The 12,655-nt window shown below is 39.3% G+C and overlaps 1 pseudogene across 1 annotated transcript in view; it reads right to left on the bottom strand.

Moving 5' to 3' along the window:
• Positions 1-12,062, bottom strand: part of LOC103276569 — a 44,419-nt pseudogene extending 32,357 nt beyond the window's left edge. The window contains exon 1 of the transcript XR_505376.1: positions 11,926-12,062. The product of XR_505376.1 is annotated as a zinc finger protein 532 pseudogene (transcript). The remainder of the gene's footprint in view (positions 1-11,925) is intronic.
• Between the last annotated feature and the right edge of the window lie 593 nt (positions 12,063-12,655).

The following is a 12,655-nucleotide window of genomic DNA, read 5'->3' as shown; positions in this document are numbered from 1 at the left end:
ATAACAATCAAGGAAATCAACTACATAATAAGAAAACTTCCTACAAAAAAAAAGCCCTGGACCAGATGGCTTTCCAGCAGAATTCTACAAGACATTTCAGGAGGAGCTGGTACCAATTCTACTGAAGGTATTCCAGGCGATTGAAAAAGATGGAACACTCCCCAAATCATTTTACGAAGCCAACATTACATTGATACCCAAGCCAGGTAAAGATCCAGCAAAGAAAGAGAGCTACAGGTCAATATCTTTGATGAACATAGATGCTAAAATTCTCAACAAGATCCTAGCAAACCGGATTCAGCAATACATCTCAAAAATCATCCATCATGACCAAGTAGGCTTCATTCCTGGGATGCAAGGCTGGTTCAACATTCATAAAACCATAAATGTTATTACATATATCAACAGATGTAAAACAAAAACCACATGATCATATCATTAGATGCAGAAAAAGCTTTTGATAAAATCCAGCACCCCTTCTTGATAAAAACCCTTGAGAATCTAGGCATAAGGGGAACATACCTCAAAATAGCCAAAAGCCATCTACGAGAAACCTACAGTGAGCATACTCCTAAATGGACAAAAATTAGAACCATTTCCCCTGAAAACTGGAACAAGACAAGGATGCCCACTCTCACCCCTCCTATTAAACATAGTATTGGAACTCCTGGCTCAAGTAATCAGAGAAGAGAAGGCAATCAGGGGTATCCAAATAGGAAAAGAGGAAGTCAAGTTTTCTCTCTTTGCAGACGACATGATTGTAAACCTTGAAAACCCGAGAGAATCTGTCAAAAACCTCCTTACACTGATAAAGACCTTTGGCAAAGTCTCAGGATACAAAATAAATGTATAAAAGACAATCGCATTTCTCTACACCAATAATAAACAAACAGAAACCCAAATAAAAAACACAATTCCATTCACAATAGCCACAAAAAAATTGAAATACCTTGGCATTTTCCTAACCAGAGACGTGAAAGACCTTTGCTAGAATCTTGTTGAGAATTTCTGCATGTATGATCATTAGGGATATTGCTCTATAAATTTCTTTTTGTTGGATCATACCTGGTTTTGGTATACCAGTGTGATGTTAGCTTCATAAAATGATTTGGGGAGAATTTTGTTGTTCTTAATTGCCTATCATACTTTCAATAGGATTGATATCAGCTCCAGCTAGTAATTTTTTTTTGTAGAATTCCACTGGAAAACCATGTGATACAGGGCTTCTTTTTGTAGTAGTTTTCTTATGAAAAAGTCAATTTCCTGGGTTGTTAGCAGCATATTTATGGTCTCAATTTCTTCTTGTTTTAACCTAGGGAGGTTGTGTGTTGTCATAGTCTGCCATTTAGGTATTATGTTTGCTTCCATACAGGTGCACATTGTTATCTCTGAAAATCTTTTGTATTACTTTGGGGTCAATTTGTGATTTGATCTTTTGTATTTCTGATGGTGCTTATTTGGCACATCTCTCATTTTCTTGGTCATTCTGGCTAGGGAGTCCCTAATAAATAAATTTTGTTTATTCTTTCAAAGAACCAGTTTTTTGTTTTGTTGATTTTTTCCTATGGTATTTTTGTCTTCTATGTCTTGTATTTGGGCTTTTACTTTGATGATCTGGATTCTTCTGCTAAAGTTGGGATTTTGGTGGTCTTGTCTTTCCAGTTCCCTCAGATGATTTGTTAGGCTGTTAACTTGTGACCTTTCAATTTTCTTGATGTGTGTTCATAGAAGTATAAATTATCCTCTTAGTACCGCTTTAATGGCATCCCTGTTTTGAGGATGATGTTTCTTCATTTTCATTTGTTTTCAGGAATCTTTTGATTTCTGTGTTGACCTACTAATTGCTCAACATCATGCTGTTTAATGTCCGTCTTTGTGGGTTTTGGGGAAATTTTGTTGGTGTTGATATTTATTTTTATTCCACTGTGTTCTGAGAAGGTGCATGGCAGTGTTTTGATCTAATGAAATTTGTTTATGCTTGATTTATGGCTGAGAATGCAGTTGATCTTGGAGTACATTCCATGTGGTGATGAGTGGAATGTATCTTCTGTAGTTGATTGAAGTGTTCTGTAGGTATCAAGTCCATTTGGTCAGGTGTGAAGTTTAGATTCTGAATCTCCTTGTTGATATTTTTCCTCGATGATCTATCTAGGACTGTCAGTGGGGTATTCAAGTCCCCTGCTATAATAGTGTTAGAGTGAATATCTTTTTTTAGTTTATTTAGTAGTTGCTTTATAAATGCTGGTGCTCCAGTGTTGGGTGCATATATGTTTAGGATGGATATTTCTTGTTGATGGATTGAACCTTTTATCATTGTGTAGTGTCCTTTTGCATTTTAAAAAAATTTTCATACCTTAGAGGTTTTTTAATCTGATATTAAGATTGCAACTCCTGCCTTCTTTTGTGATCCATTTGCCTGGAAATTCATTTTCCATCCTCTAACTTTGAGTCTGTACGTCCCTTTTGATGAGACAAGTTTCCTGGATGAAACAAATTATTGGGCCATGGTTTTTTATCCAGTTTGCCATTCTGTGTCTTTTCAGTGGTGCAGTTAGTTCATTTGTGTTCAGGCTTATTACTGAAATGTGATTTTTTAATCCCTGTCATGAGGTTCTTATAAATTTTCTTGTTTGTTTTCTTTTAGTTTTTGGGTTGAAGTGTGTGTGTGTTTTCAAGCTTGCAGCCACGATGTATTGTCTGTTGATTCTGTATTCTGCTCTCTTGAGAAGTGTGTGGTCAGTATTTTTTTATTTTTTCTGTGCTTAATACCTTTTTAAGCATCTCCTGTAAAGTTGGTCTGGAAGCTGCATAAACTCTTTGTTGCACTGGGAACTACCTGTGTTCTTCTGTTGATTTTTCCTCTTTTGTGACCAATCTCTTTCTTTTCTCTTTATTTCCATTATTCAATGGCAGTGGGAGAGGATTTCACTTCTGATATTTGCCAAGCCCACTAGTCTTTCTTCACCAGGGTTCTGAATTGTTGTATTTAAAATAGGACTGTGAGTGGGAAGCTTTGCTCTCTCTTGTAGTTCTGAGAGTCGAATAAGGTGGAGAAGGGGGAGATAGGATATAGAAACTACTTGCAAATCATGGTGTTCACTGATTGTAGTATGGGTTCCCTGAGACCCACTCCCCAAAACCACTTCATATGATGATGCAAGGAGTACATGTGTGTACCCCTGAGTCCATGATACAGTAACAGCAATGAGGAGAACAGAGAAAAACAGAATGAAATAAGATGGCCAAAAATAAAAATAAGTTTTAAAAACACAGGAAAACAAAAGCAGAAACCAAAGCAAAGAACAATTTAACACACACACAAACAAAAACCAAAACAAATTTGAAAAGAGGAAAACAAAAAAAAGGAAAACCAAACACACACACACACACATACACACACCACAAAATGAAAGAAGGAAAAAAGAGAAGAGAATAAAAGGATTTCAAGTCAAATCCTCACACATACATTCACACATACATTAAACTTAAGAAAAGAACAAAAAGACAAAAAAACAAACAAAAAGCCCTGAAAGATGAATACTCAATCATTTGCATACATACAGAAACTGAAAAGAAAAAATGAAAGAAAAAGAAAAGAAAAAAATGTGAAGGGGAATACAGATAGGACCCGCACATACACATTCATGCACAAAGGAAAGTAAAAAAAAAAAAATTCAAATCAATAACCAAAAAACAAACAGAACCCTCCCAAACAAAAAAAAATCTGTCTTCTTGTATCAGATCCTTTAATTATTCCTCCACTGGTCAGAGATAAGCCCCTCTGCTGTCTTCCGCAGAGCTGCAGCATTTTCCACAATCTCCCCAGTATCTGGCCAGGGAAGGAGGAGAAGGTGGTAGAGGTGGGTAGGGCTTCAGTCCTCCCCTCCCACTCCCATATGGTCAAGGGGCTCCCCTCTGGTGAGGTGGTGTGAGATTGCCTCTTCCCCAGGTATTGGCAGAGGGTGCCCCATCCAGTCTTATGCTGGAGTAGAGTCCTCCTATCATGCCTGACATTCAGGCTCCACCTGAGTTCAGACCTCTCAATCGTGTCCCAGCCATGTGGGTCTGAGATTCAGAGGACTGCTGGGGAGGAAGGGGTTGAGTCAGCCCTGGACTCAGCACTAATCGCTTCTGAGGTTTTCCTTGTTCTTTTCTGGTCACACCCTTTGTTCTGCACTGAATCAGGGTGGCGGTGGGACGATTCAGTACTCATCCTGTCCCTCTGGAGTTTGTGTTTTCAGGATATTACCTTTGAGTCATGACCAACCCCTGAGTAGTGAATCCGCCAGTCACAGAGATCGGGTCTTTCACTCTGCAGTGAGCAAGCTGGAGCACTATCCTGCCCAGTTTTCAAGATGGTGCCAGGGTGCCTCTTTTGTCTTCTCCAATGGGGCTCTTCATCTGGGCTCTCTCACTGAGCTCCCTCCAGAGTCCAGCCAGGTGCTGTGGTGGTGAGGCAGAGCCTGGAGCCGGCAGTGTTTCCCAGCAGCTTCTTCCCCATGAAAGCCCTTGCTGATTTAGGAAAAATATAGTGCTCAGCTTCTGCACCCTGGGGAGTGCTAGGGTCCAAGTAGAGCAGCTGTGGCACCAGTTGCTTCACCAGGTGAGCCCTGGCCACTTGCTCCCGAGTCCCCACTCAGTCACCCACTCACAGACATGCATACAAAATTTTCTATACACTCATTCGCTCACTCACACTGGGACCCGCTTATTCAGATTGGCATTGCTGCCATCTTCCCAGAAGTCCCTATTCATATTTCCTTAGAGTCCTAGGACAGTTCATCTTCTGTGAAGAAACAGAAACTTGGGAATAAACTGAGGAAGTGTAGTTCCAGATGTTCCAGATGAAAGACTGTGAGCTTCAGTGTGTAAATATTTTAGAGTAAGCAGTAGATATGATGTTCGAGGAGGGATACCCCCCAAAATCTGTGATTATCTTTTGGAGGAGAGTCCCTTGCAAGTACTGACATTTTTGTTTTTAAAAAATTATATTTAGAATAATTTACGGGAAGTTTGTGAAGATCGTGTAGAAATTTGTCATAAACTCCAGAAGCTGTTTTTCCTCTCATTTCCATCATTAGTATGACATATCTCTTGCAATTTATGAACAAATATTGATACATTATTATGACTAATACTTCAAACTTTCTTCAGTTTCAGTTAGAGTTATCTTTCCTCTTCTAGAATCTTATCCAGCATACTACATCAATAGTCCTCTTGTCTCCTTAAACTATTCTTGACAGTGACATATTCTCAGACTTTTCTTGGTTTTAATGACCTTAAGTGTACCAGTCAGGTTTGTCTGATTTTTTTTATTAGACGGGGATTTGCATTTTTGAGAGGCAAATTGTCATTTTCATAACTTCGTGTCAAGGGTACATGCTTTCAAGGTGACCTGCAACTGTTGATATGAACATAGAATACCTGTCTGAGGTGGTGCTACTCAGATTTCTCCACCGTGAATCTACTTATTATTTGCTGTTCTATTACATGTGCCCTTTGGAGAAAATCACTATGTACAACTCATAAATAAAGAGCGGGGAGTTCTGCTCCACCTCCCTGAGTGCCTGCATCAGTTGTGTGGAATTTGTTTGCATAGGAAATTGATATTCTCTCCTATTCATTTTTATTCAATAATATTTTTGCAATTATCAACTCATGCATCTTTATTATCTACTTATATTATCATGAAATTATACTTTATTGTCTTGTTGAAAATATTCTAATTTTGGCCATTGGTACATTTGTATTTTGGTGCTTTGTTTTTATTCATATAGCTCCATCCTAGGTTTTTTGTTGGTTTTTGCTTTGTGCACTACATCCATTTGAAATGTTAAGATTCCCCAGGATCTTCTTGGGTATTTACTTCCCTAGTACTAGTATCAGCTATTTTATCTGTGGAGCCCTGTTTTATTTTATTGGAGAGTGGTATTAGAAACCCAGATCTGGGAACTAAATTGCACAATTCTATTTGGGTGTTATTGTTTCCCGACCCTCTTAGTTGATAGCATAAGAAAATATATGTATGTGCACTGAGCTGTGTATATAAATCTCAGTGTAAACATGTGCTTAATAGAAATATGTGAATCTGTAGTAAACTAAATATGCATTAACAGTGGCATGTCTAGCTCTAGTGCATTAACACCGGGATGATTTCAACCTTCTTTTCCTGCCTATCTGCAATTCACCTTTACTTGTTTGTCTGTCACTTTCCAGAGATACTGAGCTACCTGATTCAGTTCCCATGTCCCTGTATAGTGGTTTCAAATTATCAACTGGTATACCCATGAGAAATAACTTTAGCAAATAGAACACACTGTTGCTTTAGTTTTACAGATTTCACTTGTTCCCAAGATATTTTAACCAGTCCTGTATCCCTCCCCACCTGTAGCCTGTAAATTTCAGGTATTTGCTAACAAAATAAAAAAATTTGAAGATATTTTTATTCCATTCTGATATCCAATTATATCCCAAATAATTATATTCTATTTTGAGTTCATTAAGATTCACTATTTGTACTGTAAAGTTGTATGGGATTTGACAAGTGAATAGTAACAAGCATCAACCATTAAAATATAATACAGAATATTTTACTTATTCAACCTCCTATTCCTTCCACACTCCCAAGGAAACTGCTGATCTTTTTTTGCCACTTCCATACTTTGGACTATTTAAGTCTCTCTCTCTCTCTCTCTCTCTCTCTCTCTCTGTGTGTGTGTGTGTGTGTGTGTGTGTGAATTCACACATCTTGTACCATTTTCATAGTAGCTTCCTTTGTTTAGAAATATGCATTTAAAATTTATCCATGTCTTAAGTTCCTTTATGTTGCACTGTCTTCCATCACTATGTCGTATTCCATTATATTGGTTATTCATTCACTTGTTGAGTAATAGCTGGATTCCTCCCAGTTCAGACTTATTCTGAATACAGCTGCTGCAATATTTTCTTGCTGGCTTTGGTGTGGACATAGTTTTTTAGTTAGTCTGGTTAAGAAGTACCTAGGAGTATGATTGCTGTGGCATGTGATAAGACCATGTTTAGCAGGGCTTTGTTCCTTTCTTTTTTCTTTGGTTTTAGCACCGTACTAGTAACTATATAATGGTGTCTCATGCTAGTTTTAATTTGATTTTTCCTAGTCATGTATGATATTGAGGGCCTTTTTGCATGTTAATTTGCTCTTTACCTTGTGTGGTGAGTTGTTCTCGAGATCTCTACCTGTTGCAACCTGTGATTCCTCACTCTATTTTACATACAGTCTTTTTTCTTTTTCTTTTTTTTGAGTTGGAGTCTCACTCTGTCGCCCAGACTGGAGTGCAGTGGCTGCTCCCGGCCACCGCAGCCTCCACCTGCTGGGCTCCGGCGATCCTTCCGTCTCAGCCTTCCAAGAGCTGAAACTACAGGCGCGCGCTACCACACCCGGCTAATTTTTGACTTATTGTAGAGATGAGGTCTGCCAAGTTGCCCAGGCAGGTCTAGAATCCGCGGGCTCAGGCAATCCACTCACCTCAGCCTCCGAAAGGCGCGGGATTACAGGCTGAACCACCAAGCCCGGCTCAGTCTTTTTTCTATACATGTTCTGCTACGTTTCCAGTGTGTGAACATCTTTTTATTTTCTCAGCAGAATATTCTGCAGAGTGATATCTTCATTTTGATAAAGTCCACATTTTCAATTTTTCTCTTTTATGGAACATCCTTTTGAGTTTTTCTATAAAGCTATCACTATGTAGAGGTCTTATTTCTTCTTTTACATGTACTTTTACATTTAAGAGTACATGCAAAATTTTTGTCTATGTTCATTGTTTGATATCATCATCCTGTTATTCCTTTCTTATTTGTCAAAGAGACTATTCTCTTTGACAAATGACAAACTTTAACTTACTGTATTTGAGTTGATTTATATTTAGAGACTGAATTCTCTTCCACTTAAGCATATGTCCATTCTATCACCAATCTTATATTCTAATTATTACTGGAGCTTTAGAAAAGGTTTTGGAACCAAAAAAAGTGAAACCTTCAACTTTGTTCTTCAGAATTGTGTAGGTTATTTTAGTATTAGGGACAGTTTTTATATTTATGAAAGCAATTTGCTGGGTTTTTGATGCAAAAGGCATTGAATCTCTTGATAAATTTAAGATTTGTTGTCATAACAATACTGAATTTACCTATTGTGAGTGAAGAATATCTATTTAATAGGTTTCACTTTGACTTATTTTCCACAGAGGTTTAGAGTTGCCATATACACATGTACATAATTTTATGTTTAATATCTAAGGATTTTCCTTCCTAATGCCTTTCTATTACTTTAAGCTTCAAATTCCAGTCATTCATTGTTTTCATATAGGTAACACTATATTTGATTTTTTTCTTTTTTTGCTTTTTATACAATACACCGTTTCCCAATAAGACAATGGAGAATGTGTAGTAAATCAGTTAGAATTTCCAAAATGGAGATATTGAAAAACCTAAAAGTTGAACTTTAGTGATTCAGCAGGACAAACTGACATCATCATCCAGTTGTTCCATTGTAGTTTGTTGACAAGGCTATTCTCCTCTACAGAATTACCTTTGATCATCAGACAAATTTCTGCTTGCTGCATTTGAATGGATTTATTCAAATCCATGGTCACAAATAATGATGAGTTCAAAATTCCCTGCAATTTGCCCATATGGCCAGTAGAGAGAGCTGGAACGCCTCCCTTTTCTCACCACGTAGAACACATTTGTTCCCCAAACGGAGCAAATATTTAGTTGTTTGGTTGTTTTGTTTTGTACCAAAGCCAAATGATTTGGGACCTTTTTGTCAATGACATTTTCTTTTATCTTAAATTCCATTTCTTCATTTTTGGAATCAAGGGATTGAATTAAATTGTGCATATTGACCTTACACTTTGCTTATTATTTCCATTCGCTTTAATATAAGAGATATTATGCCCCATTTTCATTTGAACTTCCAAAACTAAGGGGTTGAATAATCCGAACACTGACTTTGTCAGTGACTCAACTCTAGGTCAAAGCAGCAAACTCAAATTTTCCTGCTGTGTACCCTGCAAGCTGGCAGAGAATGTATGACTGCCTTTTCTGACCTGTCTGGGGCCCACACATGTTCATGTTCCCTGAATGTGGTCTAAGATGATGTAGGGTTGTTGATAACAAGAGTTTTGCTTCCTCAAGAACCTTGAAAAGGTGTCTTGGCTTTGAACAAGTTGGCCAGGGCTGCATTCACAGTGGAGAAAACACTTCCTGATCATGGCCTTGACTGTCAAGGAGAGAGTTTCACTGACCTTCTCTTTTTCTTAAATAGTGATCAAAAACTTTCACTTTCTGGATTGTCCTCATATGTCTTATTTTTTTCCCTTCTCATGTAATATTTTGGCCAAAGCTGTTTTATACAATAGTCTATTCATTTATGTTTTTGAGGGCTGGAAATAATAGCACACTGTGGTTGACGTTAGAAATTCATAATTCTTTCTGGTGAGAAATTTTGACACAAATTAAGAGAGAGTGCAGACAAACAGTGTCATGAGAGGAATGTGCAAAATATTGGAACTTTCCAGTCGAATGAGATGAAGATAGACCAGTGACTGGCAGAGCCAAGTAGAAGCCTGGGAGGGGAGGAGGGGAAAATGGAGGAAATTATGCACATATTTTATGAATTTTTTTACTGGTTATATTTTCATATAACGTGAGAATAGTGTTGTTGTGGGGAAACAGAAAGTCCGTGACACTGAGGCTATGTTAGGAATTAGCAATTTATTAGCACTGATGCACTGAGCAGGCTAACACATATCCAAACAACACTTTTAGGGGATTTCCAGAGGTTGAGATTTACAGAGGACAAGTCTGTCCAGATTTGACTTATAACGGGGTACCTGAAATGAGTTAGCTTGTTCAGAGGTAGTACTATACAGTTACTTATAGTTGGATGACAATAGTACATCGAGGAGATTTAGTTGCATAAACAGGCACCCAATACCAAACAGGCCTTGTTGGCCACCAGGTTCGGTGTGTTGAATTCCACTATAATATTCTTTTGTAAAGAGTTTCTCCTACCCATTAAGTATAAGCAGAGCCCACTCTGCTGAGCAGTCTTCTCCAATTATTTTTGAGGAGAGGACCCATTTTGGGGATAGGTTGTCTGTTCTAACAGTTACAGAATTGTTCCATTGAAGGAGCTGGTATGCATTAAGACTAATTCCTTTCCAAGGCCATTCTTCAGTCTACAGATATGCACTCATGGAATCTTTATAGAAAAAGTTTACCAAACTTCCTTGGAGGGAAATGGGTCCAGTTAGGACAAAATAAACATCCACAGGCTAAATTCAGTTTTTCAAGGAATATCAATTTGTAGCCAGTCTATGAGAGGCAAGGTGCTAAGTGCTAGCAATTCGGGGAATCTGGAAAGACAAAGTCCTGCCCTTGAGGACATCAGAGTTAGATGGGGTAAAGGGCAAATAGACAAGGAAAAACACAAAAAAGTAATTTTGAGAAAGTGGTATAAAGTCACAAGGAGAGGCAGTAGAGCCAAGAGGCAGGGATGGAGAAGACTTTGGAATGGGAACAGCCTGGAGGTGGGGCTGCAGAAGAAAGGTTGAGCTGGGAGGACTGAATGTGGGGGTCTTGCCGGAAGCCAGAGCAGGAGGGGTGCGTGCAGCAGGGAGAGAGGTGCCAGGGCAGATGGACCAGGCCCTGACAGGTGAAAGGCTGGGCTTTACTACAAGAAGACTGGAATGCTTACGCCGGGAAGTGACGTGATCTGATTTGCATCCTGAGAAGAACTGGGAGAGGCCCAACTAGGCACCAAGTGCTGGGCAAGTGACAAAGGAAACTGCTATGCAGGTTCTGTCTAGAGTGAATACTGACTTTGCAAAGTGAGCTTTCTGAATTGTTGCATCCTAGAAACTACAAGCAATGTGCATTTTTTCATATGTATAGTAGGCAAAAGATATGAATAGACACTTCTCAAAAGAGGACATATGAAAACAGTTCGTCAATTCCTAAAAGATATAAAAACTGACCTTCCTTCTGGGATTATACCTGGAGGAAATCAGATCATCCCATATAAAAGATACATGCACACACATGTTTATTGCAGCATTATTCACAATAACAAAAACATGGAACCAACCATGCTACCCATCGAAAGTGGACTGGATTTTTTAAATGTGGTACATATACATGATGGAATATTACTCAGCCATAAAGAAGGATGAAATTATATACTTTGCAGCAACTTGGATGGATTTAGAGTCTATAACACTCAGTGATCTACCACAGAAATAAGGAACTGAGAACTACATGTACTCACACATAAGCGGACTTTAAATACTTATCATAATACTGTAAGGAATGGATTGGTAGTAGTTGGAAACTGTCAGGGGCTGGGGAGGACACATAACATCAATATCTCAAACTAGGGGAAATGGGGACCAAAGGAAGGCCCAAATTTTACCTGTACAGTGACCATTTAGCTAATCCTGAATTGTACCCCACATCTTTAAAATAAAAAAAGAAAATAATTTGCTGCCTGAGTTCCATGTCCCTTCATTCACCCTTTCGTTCTTTCCCTCCCTCTACTTAACTAATCAGAATATCTCTGTCGCTGTGAGAGAAGCTTTGGGGTTAGAGCAAAAACCCAGACATCCCCTCTGCCCACTATAGGGGTTTGCTCTAAAAGGGGAGGTGTTCATGTGCATACACCCTACACACACACACACACACACACACACACACACACACACACACACACACACTGCCTGGAACAGTGGGTCACTACACAATTCAAAGAAAGAACAATCATTTTGTTAAAAAAAGAAATGACTCAGATGGATAAAGCTCTTTATCCAAGGCAGCATGATTGCAATATACAAAAGAAGGAAACTAATCCTTGGAACCTCTTTAGTTCTAGGGCTCCAGGAATTAACAAACCGTTCCACGATAAGCTGGCTGCCTTGTTGGGAACCCATGTGTTGGTGGTGCACATAGTACACCAGCCTGGCTTTGTGCAGTGTTGGCCACACTGAAGCAGCAGGAAGCTCTGGATCACTGAGATAGATGGGCATCATCGTCGAGGACACTTGCTGGGCCCTAGTCGATCTCTCCTCCTCACCTGTGGACTCAGCATGGCTCAGTTGCTGTGGCAACACTTGCTGTCTTCATTATAACTGCTAATGGCCATTTTCCCACTGGGCTGTAAGTTTCCACCAGATAGGCACAGGCCTCTTCTCGTCACGACTGTACTAAGAACCTGTGTGCTGCCTGCCATGTAGTCAACCCTCCATCCCTCTCTCTCAAATAGGTGGAAGGACAGAGCAAGAGAAAATGATTCTGGAAAGGAAGCATTGAGCTATGGGGAGGGGCCTGGGCTCATATGATAGTCCAGGCTCCTCCTGGGACATTCCAACATGGCTCACTAACATACTGGAGTTGGCGTCTGAGCTGTCTCACTCTCTGAAGTCCACAGCAGAACTGTGACATGTTGAAGGGCAGGTCCTGTGTCCTCTGGCCTGAGTAGCCCCATTGTGTGCTTGCCACACAGTCCTTCTGCAGGTGTGGTCAACCAAGTGGTTCTTGAGACTTGGAAGCTCAGATTGAACTGATCTGACCCAGGGCTGAGTAGAGTCAGCCCAGAAGTGGAGACAGGCCAGGAATAGCTCAG

Source organism: Carlito syrichta, unplaced genomic scaffold (genome assembly GCF_000164805.1).
Source record: "Carlito syrichta isolate Samal-C Ts95f unplaced genomic scaffold, Tarsius_syrichta-2.0.1 Scaffold316250, whole genome shotgun sequence".
Taxonomy (NCBI): domain Eukaryota; kingdom Metazoa; phylum Chordata; class Mammalia; order Primates; family Tarsiidae; genus Carlito; species Carlito syrichta.
Note: the sequence above shows the minus strand (reverse complement) of the source record. Positions and strands in the feature narration are given on the sequence as shown.